The sequence below is a fragment of the Neovison vison genome, chromosome 6 (assembly GCF_020171115.1).
Source record: "Neovison vison isolate M4711 chromosome 6, ASM_NN_V1, whole genome shotgun sequence".
Classification (NCBI taxonomy): Eukaryota; Metazoa; Chordata; class Mammalia; order Carnivora; family Mustelidae; genus Neogale; species Neogale vison.
In genome coordinates this window covers 134269414-134278986 of record NC_058096.1, presented here as the reverse complement: position 1 = coordinate 134278986, position 9573 = coordinate 134269414, and the positions used below count along the sequence as shown (strand labels likewise).

Genomic DNA, 9573 nt, shown 5'->3' with positions numbered 1-9573 from the left:
TGATTTCTTGGGCACATTTCTTGGACGTATTGTCTTGAAACATATTGTCATAACTAGTTTTGACCAGATGCTATCGGATAAAGTACAATCATCCTGTTTTGATGAAGATATAGAGACCTGGTGATGGCTATTAAGGAGGGCATGAATTGCATAGGGCATTGGGTGTTCTACGTAAACAATGAATCTCAGAACACTATGTGAAAAACAAATTATGTACTACTGTATGGTGACTAGCATAACATAATAAAGAATAATAATAAAAAAATATAGACTGAGCTTCAACTTTGATATGGTCATATCATACATTGATGAAAACCAATATTTTCATATAGATAACTGGAAATTATAGACATACTGGTAAACATTACAAATTATTGTTTCTCTCTTTGAACAACCTCAAAACTACTGCGAATATAAGTTGTTTTGGTTTAGTTGTTAAACATGTAGAGGCAGTATCTTGGTAATAATGGTACAGTTTTCTCCTTTTCATCAGAAGCCATATACATAAAGAATGATAAGAATACATTAATAATGTGGGAGCTTATTAAATATTTAAAACCTACATTTAATATCAGATATTTGTAAAACAAAACAAAGCAAAACAAAAACCACTTCACCTGTCCCTTGAAGAACACAAAGTTGTATACAGTTCAATCCTTGAGGAATTTATCAATAACAATAACAACAAAATAGGAAGGACATCTGCTTGATTTCTTTTCAGTGTGAAACAGTTTGTGAAGCATGTCTTGAAAAACTGATGTAAAAAACAAGTCATGAGATTGGATAGGTTGTCTAAAAACTTCACACGCAAGATATTTAATAAGTTTATGACAAAATACTAACAAAATGGCGTTATAGGTAACAGATCAATGTGAAAGAATCTGGACTAGAAGATTTTGAACAGAATTTAGAAGAATTTATTTTCAAATAAACCATAAGCAAGGTAGTTTTTCATGGTCTAATTATCGCTGTTGTTGTTATTATTATTATTATTGGAAATGAGAAAAAAAAGTTGTAAAAGGATAATAGAGGAGATCCAGGAAAATACATGTAACACAGGTAAGTTAAGATGAAAGTTGGTGAATTCAACCACTAGTGAATAAACCAGAGGAGGTAATGACATAAACAATAAAGATGCGGTGGCAATGATCAACAACTTGTTAAGTTATGCAGAATCACAGGAAGAAATTCTAAAAAAAGTTGTTGAACAAGCTGAAGATTAAAGTGAGAAAAACAGTCTGTAATTTAACAGAAAAAAAGGCTAAATTACTATTGGAAGATATTGTGCTATAATTTTGTTGCTTTGTTTTCAGGTAGTAGAATCAAAGAAGTTTTGAAAAGTTGGAAAATTGAAGATGATAAAGAAAGAGCATTAGGGGTAAGTTCAAGAGGCACTCAGGAAATAATAATACTTGGCCCTTTCATTCTTTCTTTAAGAGTAGAGATAAATGAACCAGAAAAAAAAATTTGAAGTATAAAAATGTAACCAAAAATTAGGAGTAAAGTCAGTGTAGGTAAATGTATCAGCTTATGGGTTTATACTCCATTTGAGATATTAGAGTAAGTAAGGTTACAAATGATATCAATATTTTGTCATAGGAACAGAAGATATTTTTTCACTATTTTGCATAGAACATTAGTTCCAGAAAAAAATCATTTTATCCCATATTGTCCATACCCCCAAATAAAAATGTAAGACTAAAAACAATAAAAATATTTTATTCTAATTATCCAGTGTTCAACAACATTATTTCCAAAATTTCATTCAAATGCAACTTTATGTAATCTATGTCTAGATTTATACATAATGATCATGAGAAAAGTACATCCTCCAATGGAAGTGTATAGAAATATGGATTGAACTTGTATATGTTTATTGTAAGTTATAATTTTCACTTCATTACTATTGTTGAAATAAAATACTATAAAGGAAAAATAATAATACCCCATAGACTAAAGGAGGACCACTTAATTTTCTTTCAAAAATATTAGGGGCTTCTGGGGTTATGGACATTGGGGAGGGTATGTGTAATGCTGAGTGCTGTGAAGTGTGTAAACTTGGCGATTCACAGACCAGCACTAGTGGGGCTAATAATACATTATATGTTTATAAAAAATTTTAAAAAAATTTTTAAATTAGGGGTTTCAATATAGATTAGAATTAGGTAGGTGTCAAGACTAAACTATTTAAGAATGATTTTTTCATAATTTGATTCTTCATGAGCTCTGGATTTCACTTCCTACTTTCCAGGTAAAAAGTGCATTACCCACAAATGTTAAATTCCACCATCATGATGGGATTTCTCCTCATGGGGTTTTCTGATGTGTGGGAATTATAGATTTTGCATGCCATAACCTTGTCTCTGATGTATGTAGTCACTCTGATGGGGACATTATCACTGTTACTGTCACCAACCTTGACAGGAGTCTTCACACACCCATGTATTTCTTCCTCAGGAATCTGTCCATCTTGGATGCCTGCTACATTTCTGTAACAGTTCCTAACTCATGCTTCAATTCCCTGCTTGACAGCAGTACCATTTCAAAGGCTGGGTGTGTAGCTCAGGACTTCCTAATGGTTTTCTTTGTGTATGTGGAGCTTCTGTTTCTGATTATCATGGTCCATGACTGCCATGTGTCAATCTGCAAACCACTTCACTACCCTATGATCATGAACCCTCAAATCTGCATCCAAATGACTCTGGCTTCCATACTCAGTGGTCTCATATATGAGGATGTGCACACTGGCAACACATTCCTGCTGCCCTTCTGTCTGCCTAATGTCATCCATCAGTTTTTTTGTTTTGTTTTGTTTTGTTTTGTTATGTTTTGTAATATCACCTCACTGATAAAGTTCTCCTGCCCTGATACCTTTAGTAATGAGATAGTGATCATTGCCTCTGATCTGGGGATTGGTGGTCACTGTTTCGTTTTCATCATCAGGTCTTACATTCACATATTTTCTACCATTCTCACATTTCCAAGTGGAGCAGACAGAAAAAAAAAACTTTTTCTACTTCTGTCCCTTACTTCCTTGTGGTGTCAGAATTTTATGTATACCTGAGGCCATCTGATAGTCCACTATCCAGGACATGGTCCTTTCTGTCTTCTATTCCATAACCCTTCACTCTTCAACCCTATTATCTACAGTCTTAGAAATGAACAAAGGAAATATGCCATTAATAAAATGAGGAGAATGTTTATTTAGGAAATGTATAGGAATTTGCTGAGGCTCATTCTACTTTAAAAGTCATGTTTTCAGCAACAAATTGAGAAATTGATTGGAATTCTATCAATATAACTGACAATAATAAATAATGCCATTAAAATATATCATTTATCAATATAATTTCCCTTCTGAACTGTTGAATTATCTGAGTATGTCACTGGGAAAAGGATCTAATATTACAAATAAGAAATCCCTATTCATGCTTTGACAACTTAAGAACACTCACTAAAGGACACCTGGGTGGCTGAGTGGGTTAAAGCCTCTGCCTTTGGCTCAGGTAATGATACCAGGGTCCTGGGATCAAGCACCCTGCTGGGCTCTCCACTCAGCAGGGAGCCTGCTTCCTCCTCTATCTCTGCCTGCTTCTCTGCTTACTTGTGATCTTTGTCCATCAAGTAAATAAATAAAATCTTTAAAAAAAAGAACACTCACTAAAAATTTAAGTCTAAAAAGACAAAAATGTATCCTTAGAGGCATTTTATAGTAAGCTTCTGTTTTGTATTTATTCATAATCTAAATATTTAATAACCTAGTACTAAAGAGTAGTATAGAAGAAATTGTCACAATCATTCAAAAGTAAATATGAAAAATATAGGTTCTTCTGAATATCATGATATATGGATGCAGTGCAGCAAAAAAAAAAAAAAGAAGTGAATTTGGTGGGGTTATGGAGTCATGTATGAGAGGATCAGAAATATTTACACAGGTTGTTCATTTGGCAAGGGAAATATAGTTACATTATACTTGTCATCAGACCAAAATTTTGCTGAAAATATTTTCTAGTAGCTTGGGGATACATTTACATACTTATACTTTAAACATTTTTGCTAACTAAAAATAGAGCTTCCCTACTACCCTGAAATTGCACTACTGGGTATTTACCCCAAAGATACAGATGTAGTGAAAACAAGGGCCACATGTACCCCAATGTTCATAGCAGCCAGTGTAACAGTCACCAAATTGTGGAAAGAACCAAGATGTCCTTCAAAGGACAAATGGATAGGGAAGATGTGGTCCATAGACACTATGGATTATTGTGCCTCCTTCAGAAATGATGAATACCCAACATTTGTATCAACATGAGATGGGACTGGAAGAGATTATGCTGAGTGAAGTAAGTCAAGCAGAGAGAATCAATTATCATATGGTTTCACTTATTTGTGGAGCATATCAAATAACACGGAGGACATGGGGAGATGGAGATGAGAAAGGATTTGGGGGGAAATGGAAGGAAGATGAACCATGAGAGACTATGGATTCTGGAAAACAATCTGAGGGTTTTGAAGGGGCGGCTGGTTGGAGGTTCGGTGAGCCTGGTGTTGGGTATTATGGAGGGCACTTATTGCATGAGAGCACTGCATGTGGTGCATTAACAATGAGTTGTTGTACACTGAAAATAAATTTAATAATTAAAAAGAGAAATTGATATAACAGAGGAGCAAAAAATAAAAAAAAGAGAGACCCTTAGAAATCTATTTGAGTTAGAGGCACCCCCTTTTTAAAATGGTATAGGGGACAAGTAGCCAGAGCTGTAGGGGGATCTTTGTGATCTCCAGGAGATTCAGGAAAATGAGGGAGATTCCAGGATTCCTGGAGATTCAGGAAAATGAGGGAGATTCCAGGATTCCTGGAGATTCAGGAAAAACGAGGGAGCCAAACTCAACCCACACGAAACAGACAAACACACCAAAAAATGGGCAGAAGATATGACCAGACACTTCTCCAATCAAGAAATACAAATGGCTATCAGACACATGAAAAAATGCTCATCATCATTAGCCCTCAGGGAGATTCAAATTAAAACCACATTGAGATATCACCTTACACCAGTTAGAATGGCCAAAATTAACAAAACAGGAAACAACATGTGTTGGAGAGGATGTGGAGAAAGGGGAACCCTCTTCCACTGTTGGTGGGAATGCAAGTTGGTGCAGCCTCTTTGGAGAACAGTGTGGAGATTCCTCAAGAAATTAAAAATAGAGCTTCCCTACGACCCTGCAATTGCACTCTTGGGTATTTACCCCAAAGATACAGATGTCGTGAAAAGAAGGGCCATCTGTACCCCAATGTTTATAGCAGCAATGGCCACAGTCGCCAAACTATGGAAAGAACCAAGATGCCCTTCAACGGATGAATGGATAAGGAAGATGTGGTCCATATACACTATGGAGTATTATGCCTCCATCAGAAAGGACGAATATCCAACTTTTGTAGCAACATGGACGGGACTGGAAGAGATTATGCTGAGTGAAATCAGTCAAGCAGAGAGAGTCAATTATCATATGGTTTCACTCATTTGTGGAGCATAACCAATAGCATGGAGGACAAGGGGCGTTAGAGAGTAGTAGGGAATTTGGGTAAATTGGAAGGGGAGGTGAACCATGAGAGACTATGGACTCTGAAAAACAGTCTGAGGGGTTTGAAGTGGCGGGGGGGTGGGAGGTTGGGGTACCAGGTGGTGGGTATTATAGAGGGCACAGCTTGCATGGAGCACTGGGTGTGGTGAAAAAATAATGAATACTGTTTTTCTGAAAATAAATAAATTGGGGAAAAAAAATTAAAAAAAAAAAAAAAAAAAAAAACGAGGGAGCCCAATCTGATAGATTGCCCAAATAGTGGAGCAGGAAAACTGGTTATGGTCAGTGACCCTAGAGGTGATTTTCAGTTCCAAACACCATAAACTATGAGCTGAGCCGGTAGGGAGACTGCCCTCTGCCTGACCACTCTGAAAAGGACTAGGAGTCATGAGCTGTCTAAATCCTAGGGGATATTTGTGCCCATTACAGGGACAGCTCTTGAGCAGTGTAGCCCATGGGGAGATGCTGGGGTTCCCCCCTCATTGTAACCTAGGAGATGCAGATAATGGATGCACATGTGAGTCCATGGCCACTATCAATTGCAAACCCATAAATCTCAGAGATGCTTGCAGCTCACCATGACACCCCCAGTGGACACAGAATGACCTAGAAGATTTGTTGCAAAGGAGAGAAGGGACTGTGATGTTGATGCTCTGGGCCAGAGGTTTCTTCACTGCCATGTTTCCTCTGACCCTCTAAAGAGAAGCAGAAATACTCTGGGGAAAAATAGCTGAGCAGCCAACCAGCTCATATTAAGCCCATTCCCCTGTCGAGGGAACTGGACAACTCCACCAATCAAGGACACCTGACTGGAAGCACAACTGAATGATAAACTTATTTCCCAAAAAGCTATAAAACTCCAGCACCAGGGGAAAAATATTAAAATAAGCTCCAGGTGTTCCTCATGACTTGCTTATACTTCAGGCTATAATTTTACTTTCTTTTCAGTGTCTTTTCCTATTCTTTTTTTTTCTTTCTATTTTTTTAAACGCTGCTCACATTTCAAATAGTTTTTATATTTTATATAAAGTATAAATACTTTATATTTCCCAATTTGTTTTTCTTTTCCAATGTATGTTTTTAAATCACTTCTTCAATTTTCTTTCCTTTAATTTTAATTTAATTTTTTCAGTGTTCCAAGATTCATTTTTTTATTCTCCACACCAGTGTTCCGTGCAAAACCTGCCCTCCCTGATACCCAACACCAGACTCACCCATCCCTCACTGCCTCCCCTACAAAACCCTCAGTTTGTTTCTCAGAGTCCTCCATGTCTCATGGTTCCTCTCCCCCTAAGACTTACCCTAATTCACTTTTTATTTCCGTCTCATAATGTCCTTCAAGTTATTCCTTATGTTCCACAAGTAAGTGAAACGATATGATAATTGACTTTCTCTGCTTGACTTATTTCACTTAGCATAATCTCTTCTACTCACGACCATGTTCATACAAAAGCTGGGTATTAATCCTTTCTGATGTCTGTGTAACATTCCATTGTATATATGGACTACGTTTTTAAAATCCATTTGTCTCAGAAGTGCATCTAAGCTCTTTCCGTGGTTTGGTGATTGTGGCCATTATTGTTCTGAACATTGGGGTACAATGGCCTTTCATTTCACTACATCTGTATCCTCTGGTAAATACCCAGTAGTGCAATTGCAGGGTCATAGGGTAGCTCCTTTTATAAATTTTTTGAGAAATCTCCACACTGTTTTCCAAGTGGCTGCACCAACTTGCATTTCCACCAACAGTTGTTTCCTGTCCTGTTAATTCTGGCCATTCTAACTTATGTAATGTGGGATCTCAATTTGATTTTGATTTGAATTTCCATGACGCCTAGTGATGTTGAACCTTTTTTTATGTCTTATAGCCATTTGTTCGTCTTCTTTGGAAAACTGTCTGTTCACATCCTCTGCCCATTTTTTGACATGATTATCTGTTTTAGGGGTATTGAATTTGAGGAGTTCTTTATAGATCTTGGATATCAGCCTTTTGTCAGTAGTGTTATTTGTGAATATCTTCTCCCATTCTGTGGGTCACCTCTTTGTTTTGCTGGCTGTTGCTTTTCATGTGCAGAAGCTTTGATCTTGATGAAGTCCCCAAAGTTCATTTTTGCTTTTGTTTCCTTGCCTTTGGAGACACGTATTGAAAGAAGTTGCTGTGGCCGATGTAAAAGAAGTTACTGCCTATGCTCTCCACTAGGATTTTGATAGACTACAGCTTGACATTGAGGTATTTCATCCATTTCAAGATTATCTTTGTGTATGGTTTAAGAGAAGAGTTTCATTCTTCTACATATAGCTGTTCAATTTTCCCAGCACCATTAATTGAAGAGACTGTCTTTTTCCCAGTGTATATTTTTCCTGCTTTGTCAAAGATTATTTGACCATTGAGTAGAGGTCCATATCTGGGCTCTCTAATGTGTTCCACTGGTCTATGTGTCTGTTTTTATGCCCGTGCCATGCTGTCTTTGTGATCACAGCTTTGTAGTAAAGCTTGAAAGTGGGTAACGTGATGCCACCAGCTTGGTTTTTCATTTTCAACATTTCATTCACTATTCAGGGTCTCTTCTGGTTTCACACTAATTTGGGCATTGTATGTTCCAGCACTTTGAAAAATGTCAGTGGAATTCTGATTGGGATGACATTGAAATTATAGATTGTTTTGGGAAGTATAGACATTTTAACAAGGTTTATTCTTCTGATCCATTAGCATGGAATGCTTTTCCAACTTTTTGTGTCTTCTTCAAATTCTTTTATGAGTGTTCTGTAGTTCTTTGTATACAGATCTTTACCTCTTTGCTTAAGTTTATTCCAAGTTATCTTATAGATCTTGATACTATATTAAATGAAATCGATTCTCAAATTTATCTTTATATATTTTCTGTGTTATTGTATAAGTAAGTTACAGATTTCTGTGCATTTTGTATCCTGCCACATTACTGCATTCCTGTAGGAGATGTAGGAGTTTTGGTGTAGAGTCCTTTGGGATTTCCATATAAATTATCATGTCATCTGCGAGGAGAGAGAGTTTGACTTCTTCATTGCCAATTTGAATACCTTTTATTTATTTTTGTTGTCTGATTGCTGTTGCTATGATTTCTATTACTGTTTTGAACAACAGTGGTAAAAGGGGGTACCTTTGTCATGTTCCTGATCTCAATGGGAATGCTGTCAGTTTTTCCTAACTGAGAATTATATTTGCTGTGGGTTTGCATTGACAGATTTTATGAAGTTGTGTAATGTTCCCTCTATCCCTATACTTGGAAGAGTTTTATTCATGAACTATTGCTGTATTTTGACAAAGGCTTTTTCTGCATTAATTGAGAGGACCAAGTCTTTCTTCTCTCTTCTTTTATTGATTTGTTCTATCACATTGATTTGCGAGTGTTGAACCACCCTTGCAACCTGGGATAAACCCCAGCAGATCATGGTAGCTAATCTTTTTAATGTACTGGTGGATCCTATTAGCTAGGATTCTTTTGAGAATATTCGCATCCATATTCATCAGGAATATTGGTCTGAAATTCTCCTTTGTGATGAGGCATTTGCCTGGTTTTGGGATAAAGGTAATGCTGGCATCATAGAAAGTGTCTGGAAGTTTTTCTTCAATTTCTATTTTTAAAACAGATTCTAGAGAATAGGTAGTATTTGTTCTTTGACTGTTTGGTAGAATTCCCCAGGGAATCTATTAGGTCCTAGGCTCTTGTTTTGTGGGAGGTTTTCCTTTTATTTATTTATTTGTTCTTTTTTTAAAATTTTTTTCAAAGATTTCATTTATCTGTTTGACAGATGGAGACCACAAGTAGGCAGAGAGGCAGGCAGAGAGAGAGAAAGGGAGGTAGGCTCCCTGCTGAGCCCAGAGCCTGATGCAGGGCTCGATCCCAGGATCCTGAGGTCATGACCTAAGCTGAAGGCAGAGGATTTAACCCACTCAGCCACCCAGGCACTGCTTGTGGGGGGGGGGGTTGATCACTGCTTCAATCTCAT

General features: G+C 36.9%; 1 pseudogene; it reads left to right on the top strand.

Annotated features, from left to right (window-relative positions):
• The first annotated feature begins 2232 nt into the window (after positions 1–2232).
• On the top strand, positions 2233–3208 carry LOC122910135 (annotated as a pseudogene).
• The last annotated feature ends 6365 nt before the right edge of the window (positions 3209–9573 follow it).